This window comes from Mustela nivalis (genome assembly GCF_964662115.1).
Source record: "Mustela nivalis genome assembly, chromosome: 15".
Taxonomy (NCBI): Eukaryota; Metazoa; Chordata; class Mammalia; order Carnivora; family Mustelidae; genus Mustela; species Mustela nivalis.
This window is the reverse complement of record NC_139034.1, coordinates 83676585-83686806: the sequence shown is the minus strand read 5'-3', so window position 1 is coordinate 83686806 and position 10222 is coordinate 83676585.

The following is a 10222-nucleotide window of genomic DNA, read 5'->3' as shown; positions in this document are numbered from 1 at the left end:
CAGTGTACAAGTCAACCAAATTGATGTACATATGGAATCAATAGGTTCTAATCCCACTGAATTAACTTCAAGGTGAGATTTTATCAAGGGATTGTTTTCTCTTGCTGATACAGTAAACCAAACGATTGCTTGTCTAAATGTTTATGTAGCACAATTGAATTGTATACAGTTTATTCTGAATCTTTTAGTTTAATTGAAATAATCTCTTTGGGAAAATTATCTCTGTGAATTTTTATACTTGATATTTGATTTGTTAATCAGGCATCTCTGTATCAGAGTACTTAGAACATTATTTTACAAAATTAAGATTTCTAATTCAATTTTCTCCTATTGTAAGATCTATGTTGTACCTGTCATTTCTACCAGCTCTGTTTTTCTCTTGGCGAAATTTTTAGATTAAATTTTACCATGTTTAGTTGAGCCCTTATTAAATTTTTAAATTTTGTTCATTATCATTTTCAATATTTTTCATTATGAATTGAATGAAAACCTTATTTAATTTAGGAGACTATATTAAACAATTCTCACAGGTATTCCAAGATGGTCCTGAGTGGTCAGACGATCCATTGTGTTGATCATCTATTTTTTATGTATATCCTATAATTTTGTCCACCACATACTTACAGTCCAGGTTTTGGCAGAACAGAGAGAAATCAAACAGAGTTAAAATGGCAGCATCAAAATATCAAAATACCATGGTCAAATGGTGGGGTGGAACAGGAGTGTGTAAGTGTCCCTTTTCTGTATCTGCTGTATCACGAATGTATCATTCTTGCTATCGCTCTTGTTCTCTTTGTAAAATACCTTTGTGCCAGTCAGGATTTGTTCAACTGTAGGTGAACAAAACCCGATTCAAAGACACCCAATACAAATGTACATTTCCTGACTATCATGATGGCTGTTCTGTTTCAGCATCTGGGAAGAGACTCTCAAGAGGTGTTTCTGATCGGTCCACCTTGTGTCATGTGCTCATTCGGAACCAGCCACTCAGGCCAGAAGGATGGGGGTCATTCCCGTTACTCGCCTGTGGCTGGGGTGGGAGGGAAGGAGGTAGGAGGGTCGCCGAGCAGCACTCAGGGTGAAGGAGGCGGTCTCCCAACACAGAGGCTGGATGTTGGACATACAGCTCCAGTGTGCTGCCCCTTCTGCTTGCCTCTCCTGTTTGCTGCCCAAACACATCACACAGTTACTCAGAGCTAGTAGAACAAAATATTGCAATTCTCCTTAAACTCGATGGTCTCTCCCACGAGCCGGGAACATCTCAAGAGGCAGACAATTCACTGTTCACTGTGGTGCACCTGTATTTCCTCGATGTTTCACAAAAGGCAAGTAATCAACCTCATCTGTGGAGAAAGGGAATGAAGCAGGGACAGTTTGGGGATTCCCGGTTTCCTCCCAGTTCATATCTGACCCATGAAACCCTATTCTTAATCACCCACCTCCACTGTGGAGATTGTATTCATCTCAAACTCACCTGACACATTTGCATTTAATTTTAAGGATGAAAATTATAATGATTACGGAATGACTTAAGAGGATAGGAAGAAAAATTAAAAAGTAAAGAAAAGCCCCGAGTTTGGCACTTTTTAAGCCTTAGAAAGTAACCAATAATGGTGGCTCAATGAAGGGGACAGGATAGAAGTTATTTTTCTTTCTAGTTGCTTGAAATACTATGTACCATGGGAACACCATCTTTTTGAAAGATAGTCTTGCAAAACGTTAGATTTGGGGAATGAATAAGGCTAAGTCATCACCAGGGTTGATAAAGTGCAACGCCGGTCGCCCATTTTAGACAGAGGTAACATTTTTGCAGCCACTTATAAGTCATCGCCACACAGAAGGTGAAGCCGCCTATGGAAATCATGGGCCAAGGAATAAAGCTGCCACTGAGCAAGATTTACAACACTGCCAGGCGGTGAACTCAAAGGTCACCCTTGAATTAAGTTACCTTTGTATGACTTTCTGTTCTGGGTGTGAAAATCCACGGGGTGGTGAAGTCCATTAAGCTCCACTGACAGCGAGAGGGCTTCATTAATTCAGGAGTGGGAGTAGGTTTGCCTCGCTGCAAAAACCCTGTGGGAATTCTACGGGCATGGTTGGGTTCTGCGGGCCAAATGGAGCGCTAAAATAGAAGGAAGCTGTGGGAATGAAACCGGGGACTAAGATCTCTACCTACAAACAGTCACTGCCTGAACGGGCTGTGTCATAGCCAAGGAGAAATCACATTTGTCACGGTGTACAAGGGCTCTGTGATAGTTACATGGTGACAGGAGCTGGCAGACCACTCCCGGCGTACGTTGGAGAGGGCCCCCAGGTACATGCGATGTAATGGTAGCTGCTGTGGTGTCATTGCTCCAGGCTGCAGACGAGCCACCGGGAGAAGCTGGCGTGGGTTTGCTGGGAGGCTGCAGGCTGCACCGGGCAGGGGACGGAGTTCCTCATTGGAGGAATTTATCATTCCTTGAAACCAGAGATTTGATAGGAGCAGAAATACTCCATTTTCTCCCCAAGGTAAAATTAGGTGATGCTGTCTCCATGTTTAATACTTTAACACACGAATTTAACTACTAGGTTGCTAAATAAGAGAGTCATGCAGCTCTCATGGTAAAAGACTCATCCAGAATGAGAGGACCCCATCCTCGCTCGTGAGCATGGAGACAAAACAACCCTTGAAAAGGCCTCCTATGACTGGTATTTTCCATAAAGGGGGTGTTTCTGTTGGGGGTAGATTTAAAGGGGTTGATGTGTGCTGGGTCAAATCTAAAAGCAGGAGGACTAGATTAAGAGTGAGGGGATCAATTTCTGAGGAGACCATTTTGTAAGGATCTAAGTCCTGATGTGCTCTTCCTTTTTGTTGTAGAAGGAAAAGTTCAAGTCAGTTAAACGTCAAGCTTATCACCTTCTCATTGGGTTGACCTTCAGGAGCTAATCTTGGGTGTACTTTATGGCCCCACATAGGCCTGTCGGGGGCAAGAGGGCAGGGGACAGGATAATGGAGAAGGTCTACAGCCTGGAAGCATACCAAGGAAGACTATGACAGGAAATCATTCTGGTTATTAGGTGTTTTGTAAGTTGCGAAAGCTGTATCTGGGCTAAAGGTTATATGTAAATATAGTACTTTATCCTTTATACTTCATTGTATTGGAGAAAGAGGGAGACATGAGCAGAATTGAAGCAGAGCCTGGGATATTCTCTGCATCTGCTTCTGCTGAGTGGGACACTCCTTCTGGAAGATCTCCTTCTGCCAGGGGTCCTCTGAGGCCATTCCATGGTCCCAAGTGTGACCGGCAGCCCCCACACGCCACCCTTGGACTCCGGAACCCTTTCCCTCCTGCTCTGTGAGACCTGATTGAAGACACTCCAGCTTCACCACCCCCTGGCTCCTGTGTGTTTTGCTCAACATTCAGACACATGTCCCTGTCTACTGATTACAAAATCCTCTCCTGAATTCTGTTCTCCTCTTTAACAACAACAATGTGCCTATATTCTGCACATACCTCCTCCCCTGGTGTGTGTGTGTGTGTGTGCTGTTGGGTGGTGATGGGATGGGAACATCTTGAAATGTCAAGGATGACCCTCAACTATGTGCTCATTGAGAAGAGGCTGACCTTGCAGGAGCACACGCACTGTCATCTGCCAACGTAAAGTCTACTCTATTTCTATTGTTGGTGATATTTGTTGTGAATCAGTCCAGAGTTTCCCTTTCATGTGTATATGCAAATATATGCAAATGTATGCGAATATCCACATTTTTAACTTTATACATGCTGTTCTGCAACTTTTTTACTTAAAAATGCATCATATACATCCTTTCATGTCAACAATGTATATATACCTTATTCTTTTACTTCCTCATATAGCATGCATATCTCACTATTTATTAATTAATGGTTGATAATTTTGATATTATTTTCAGTTTCAATGATTATAAAAAGTGCTATGATGAACATCTCTGTTCAGATATAGTTATATATGTGTATATGTATTTGTGTATGTGTGTATATATATTTTTTCCCATAGGCTAGTGTCATACTAGAAGAAATGCTGATATTAAGAGCATATGAATTAAATTAAAAAATGTGGGACCGCTGGGTGGTTCAGCTGGTTAATTATTTGACTAATGGTTTCAGCTCATATCATGATCTCAGGGTCTCGAGATCAAACTCTTTTTTTTTTTTTTTTAAAGATTTTATTTATTTATTTGACAGACAGAGATCACAAGTAGGCAGAGAGGCAGGCAGAGAGAGAGGAGGAAGCAGGCTCCCTGCTGAGCAGAGAGCCCGATGCGGGACTCGATCCCAGGACCCTGAGATCATGACCTGAGCCGAAGGCAGCAGCTTAACCCACTGAGCCCCCCAGGCGCCCCGAAATCAAACTCTTGTTGGGGTCTGAGCTCAACTGGGACTCTGCTTCTTTCCCTCTTCCTCTGACCACCCCTGCCCACTCATGCATTGTCTCTCACTCTAAAATAAATAAATACATCTTTTAAAAAAATCACACTAATTGTTTCCATAAAAGTAGATACATTGTCACATTAGTTGATAAAGCTATCAATTTTCCAAACTAGATTTATCAGTCAATTAAATTTGTGCCAAATCAGATAGAAGAAAACAGTTGTCTCCTTGTTACATTAATTTGTATTTCTCTCATAGCTTATGAGCATCTTTCTATAGGCTTGTTTATCGTTTTACTTTTTTCTGGGAATTGCCCTATTGTATTCTTTGCCCAGTTTTTGTATCGAGTTCTTTTTCTTTTTTACTGACCACAGCAGCTCTCCACATATTATGAGTATTAATTCTTTGCGATCTATATAACAACTGAGATCAGCCAAGATATTGTCTCATATGCTTATGTGAGCTGACCGGGCACAGCTCTGAGGTGTCTTGCTTAGTCTTTCGTGTACTTGCAGTCGAGTAGCTACTGAGAGGAGAGTCATCTAAAGACTTGATCTCACAAAAGCTCCCACACAGGGTGGCAGTGGGTGTTACTGGCCCTGGGAGCTGTGCTGGAGGCTCGGTTGGGGCTGTCGGTCTGTCAGTTAATGTGTCTATTCATGAGTTTAACTTAATTTAATCCATCCATGTGGTTTGGGCCCCCATGGCATGGTGGCTCCTTTCTAATACAAGTGGTCCAAGAGACAGGATGCCCAGTGACCAGTCTCTTAAATCCTGGGTGTGAAAAGTGGCAATGCATCCCTTTTGCTATAGTCTATTGTTCAAAGCAGTCAGATAGCCTACCCAAATTCAAGAGAGGAGGAAGGAAGAATACTAAAAAAGACTGTGACCCACTTTAATCCACCGCACTCCACTCTCTTACCACAATTATTTACATATTTACAAATTTCCCACATGCAAAATTTATGTTGCTGCCCTCCCCTAATTCCTACCACGGCCTCTTCCTCTCCTGCCTAAAACCTCACTTCTATCATGATAGCTTCACATTAAAGTTCAAAGTTCAGGCTTTTATCATCTAAATCAGGCCCAGGTGTGAATGAGGCTTGTTGGGTGTGGGGCCTCTCTATTTGAAGACCTGTGAACCAAAGAGGCAAGTTATCTCCACACACACATTAGACATACAATATTGGACAGGCATAGAGAAACCACAAGTGGCATTCCCATTCAAAAGTGAGGAAAATAGGAGGCACATGGCAGTCATTGGTCCATAGCAATTATGAAATCCAGCTGGGCACGTATTGCCAATTCTTTGAATTGTTCTGTTTCCTGGGAATGATTCTCCATGGTTTTTGGCTTTGGGCCCTGGTTTCTTGTTTCTTCCTTCACGTCATCTTTCTTTTTCCATAAAATATAGACTTTTCACATCTGAATGTTTCCTCTGCTTTCTTTCTTCCCATTGTAGTTTGGGAGGGGATATACAAGGTCCTTTTAATTTTGTCCTACCCCAACTCCATCAGTCAAAGCTAATATGACTCTCTGTCTCTGTCTCCCTGTCTCTCTCTCTCTCTCTCTCTCTTTTTTTGATACAGTTCTTTTTAAAAGCTTGTAGACTTTTAGTAGATCAAATTATACAGCATTAGAGAAAAGCCATACCATACTCACATTTTTCCAGTGTGAGCTATTTATTTGAGTCAAGAGTCAGGTGTGTGGAACAATATTCTTAAGATTTTTGGAAGGCTTTTTGATTAGTTGGCAGTGTCTTTGAGGCAGGCACATAAGAGTCATTTAGTACCTATTGTCTAAGAGAGAAGATCTATGGATAGTGACCTTAGGATTATTTGAGGTCCTACTAGGTATATACATGAAACTCTCTGAGGACTCACCAAAAGGTAGTATATCGTACTATTAAAGTCATTACTCTGAAGCCACGTTTTACCAATAGTGCTCTGGGTTTCATATTTGTCCTGAAGCCATTTCTTATTTTTTGAGTCTTTTGACATCTGGAGCAACTCAGGATGAGAAATAGTTTAATTTTCTCTCTCAGTAAGTATTGCCTTCAATTTATTTTTTTTTTTGAAATTCAACTTGAAAACACAACAGTTTTTTTTTTTAAGAAAAATTAGATCAGCTATCTTTTCCACATATGATTAAAAAACAGTTGGCACATTCAATATTCTGATTGGAAATATCCTTAGCCAGATCCATCAGTGCATTCAGTATATTTCCTGTTTTCCACATTATAGTTGGTGATGGTGTTATCTACCAGGGTCACCTTTCTCTAGCTTCCAGCACAATTAGTTTCACTCTCATCAAGGCCCAGTAACAGTTGTCTCAAGGCTCTTCTACCTTCTCAAAAAGTGTCCTCAAAAGTCTCCCATCTTGTCTCCACCGTTGGATCCAGAGCTAATGTCATGTATTTCAGAATTTATGGAAGCACCCTATATGCAGTACCAAATTGTGCCCAATTATCTATTCTTGCTCTAAAAAAAATACTAAAATATAGTGCCTTACGACCACATGTAATTCTTATGTCTCACAATTCTGTGGTTGCCTGGGCTCGGATGGGTATTTCTCACCTGAATCACTGAGCTCAGGACTTGGGACCTGAATTATCTGAAGGCTTGAATGGGCTAGATACCAAGGCTGGCTTGCTGGTGATGTCAGCTGTTGGCTGTGGACTCTTCTGTTGCTGTTGGCAAAGGTGTCCACGAGTGGCTTCTCTATGTGATTTGGATTTTCACAACAGACCAGCTTAACACCTGTCTTAAGATACAGGAAGCAGAAACTCCCATTCTCTTAAGGCTCAGGTTCAGAAACTGGTTTCGCATCACTTTCAGAGAATTCTATTCTACAAGTAGTAAAAGAGCTCATGTAGATTCAGGAGGAGGGATCATAGAATTCACCTTTCAGTGGGAGAAGTGCAGTCAAATATGGTCATCTTCAATCCACCTTGTATGTTAATAATACTTAATCTCAGACCATAATTCCACATTTTTTTTTAGTGGCTTCAGACTTTTGTGTTTTGCATAGGAAGCCATTCATACTCTGAAATTCTAAAGAAAAATATTCCTGTATCTTTCACTGCCACATGTATTCTCTTTTTCACTCCCTACCCCTTTAACCATTTAGAATTTATTGTTGCATATGATTTGAAGTGGGAATCCAACTTCAGTTTTTCCATATAAAGAACAAATTATGCAACACCACTTATAAGTACTCAGTTTAAAAATGTGTGACTTTTCATATTATAAAATCTTTTACATACATAAGTCAGTTTCTCACATTCAACCCCCTTCTTCCACTGATTCCTTATTTCTCCACAAATAAGACAACAATTTTAACTTACATTGATCTATATATTATTTGATTTTAAATAAACCCCCCTTGGGGCCCCTGGGTGACTCAGTTGATAAAGTGTCTGACTCTTGGTTTGGCCTTAGGTCATGATCTGTGGTTCATGATACTGAGACCTGGGCCATTTAGCATGGAGTCTGCTTGAGATTCTCTCCCACTCTCTCTCTCCCTCCCGCTCTGCCCCTCCCACCCCCCCTTGCATTCATGTATATGTTCTCTATCTCTCTAAGATAACTAACTAACTAGATACAATCTTTAAAAAAAAAAATAAACCCCCTTTTCCAGTGGTTCTCATCAAAAGATATTCTTGCAGATACATTTTAGAATTAGTTGTCAAAATTTGTAATAAGAAAATGTTAAAAAGTTTTTAAAATTACGATTATTATTAGATTTACTTAGAATTTGGTAAATTAATTTATAGAGAATTTTTTTTCTTTGCTGGATTTTATAATATTTTATTCAGGCATTTCTCTGTCTTTGATATCAAGTTCTAAAAAATTTTCTTTTCTTTTACCTTTTAAAATAATTTCTTTTCTCAATTCTCTGCTTATTGTCTTTTTAAAAACACCTTGCAGATGTATGGTTATAACCACGGGATCTATTATTGTTGTTAAACCTTTCTTCCAGAAAATAATTTCACATTTTCTATGTGTTTTAGAAGAGTCACTGTTCCATGTATTTGTTTATTTATTTTATTCATCTATGTTTCTCTGTTTCTCAGATCATTTAAAAATTTTAAAAATCATGTTTCTAATTTCTTGGAACGCTGATCAATTTGTTTCTTCTAGTATCCTGTTTAAAGTGATTCCATGTGATTTATCTTTCCAAATTTGAAAATAATAACTGGACTCTTTTAGAAGTTTTTTGTTTGTTTGTTTCATTAACACTGTTTTAGGAATTAGTGGCAACATACATGATAGGCAAATAGTTCCTATTTTTAATATATAAAAATCTATTGGGAAGCAACAATAAGATAAAACTTCAGAAGCCAGTGGGCGAAGACATGAATAGGGAAATCATGTCAGAAGAAATGAAAATAAATATATTTCATTAAAATATTAATTATTAAAATATTCATTTAAACTATATTTCATTAAAGATGAAATATATTAACCTGGAAAGGTGTGTATGATTTTGTGACAGGATCTCAGTGATGATCTCTTTTTAAAAATATATACATATCGGTGAATTAAAAAAATGAGGCTTTCTCTACAACGCATTGATTCTGGTGGTTATTTCTGAGAGTTGAGACCAACAAGAAATATTTACTTTTTATTGTAACCACTTCTATTTTACGCTGTTTGGTACACTTGTCAATAAACATGCTATTTTATGATCAGTCAAGTGACCTATTTTTATTAAAAACTCAGTATAAACTTACTGCAAAAATGTCCAGAAAATATATGAAGGTATAAAAAAGGAAGTGAAAAATGGCCCACATTCTGCGCAGTGACCTACTGTCTTAATGGCTTACCACTCCCTTATTAGTCTTCCGATGCATGCACACTGACCCTTGCACGGATCTCCTGGAAGGAACCACAGCCAGCACACCCTTCTTCCCGGTGGTAAGCTGGGCTGTCCCCGAGTAGCTCTTGCTGACATCTCCCTGTGTCCCCGAAGGTGTATACGCATCTCCACCAGCATCACCCCAATGTTCACATCTGCAGCAGAGCACTCTTGTCCTAGCATAGTGTGCCCGCCTCTTTGGTCTTCTGGCCTCCATGCTTGTCACAGGCTGCCACTCATCCCTGTCCCCCCACCCATCCGTGTCCCGAGTGCCGTGTCAGACCCAAAAAGGATTCTGCACATCTCCTGCGGAGTGGCCGAGGCGGGGAGCAAACGAATGAGCAACTCCATCCGTCAAAGCCCATTGAACTGAGCACAGGGAGACGCAGCCGTCACGTGCCTGTGGGAAGATCATACATTTCTCTGCGGTTAGTTGTCCATCTGGAAGCTGCGAGTAATAAATGCCACATCACAGGAAGTTTAAAAGGATGAAAGAGATAATATTTATAAAATACTTAACTTCTTTAGAGAGAAAATCCCCCCCAAGCCCAATGTGTATACTATTATCACCGACTCTTCACAGCCCTATCCATCACACAGAGGCTCCTCTGGCTCGCGCTCTCTCTGGGCGGCTGGGTCTCCAGCCGATGGTCCCACGGACGGACTGCAGGACGTGAAGACCACGACCACTCTGTGCGAACGTCGTACCTTCCGTAAAATCGCAGAGTTTCCACACTAATTAAAAAGGTGCTGTTCTCCCAGCATCTCGCTGAGATAGGGGAGCGAAGCTATTATTACCCTAATTTTGCAGCTCGGGAAGCCGACATGAGAGTGGCTCTCCTTCGGCGGTAGATGGGAGTTGATAAATAAAGGCAGAACTTGAATCTGAACCTATTGGTTTTTATCCTTCAGCGTGATGAGCTCAAAATGAAATCAAGCCTTAGAATGCAATAAGATTTCTTGAGTCT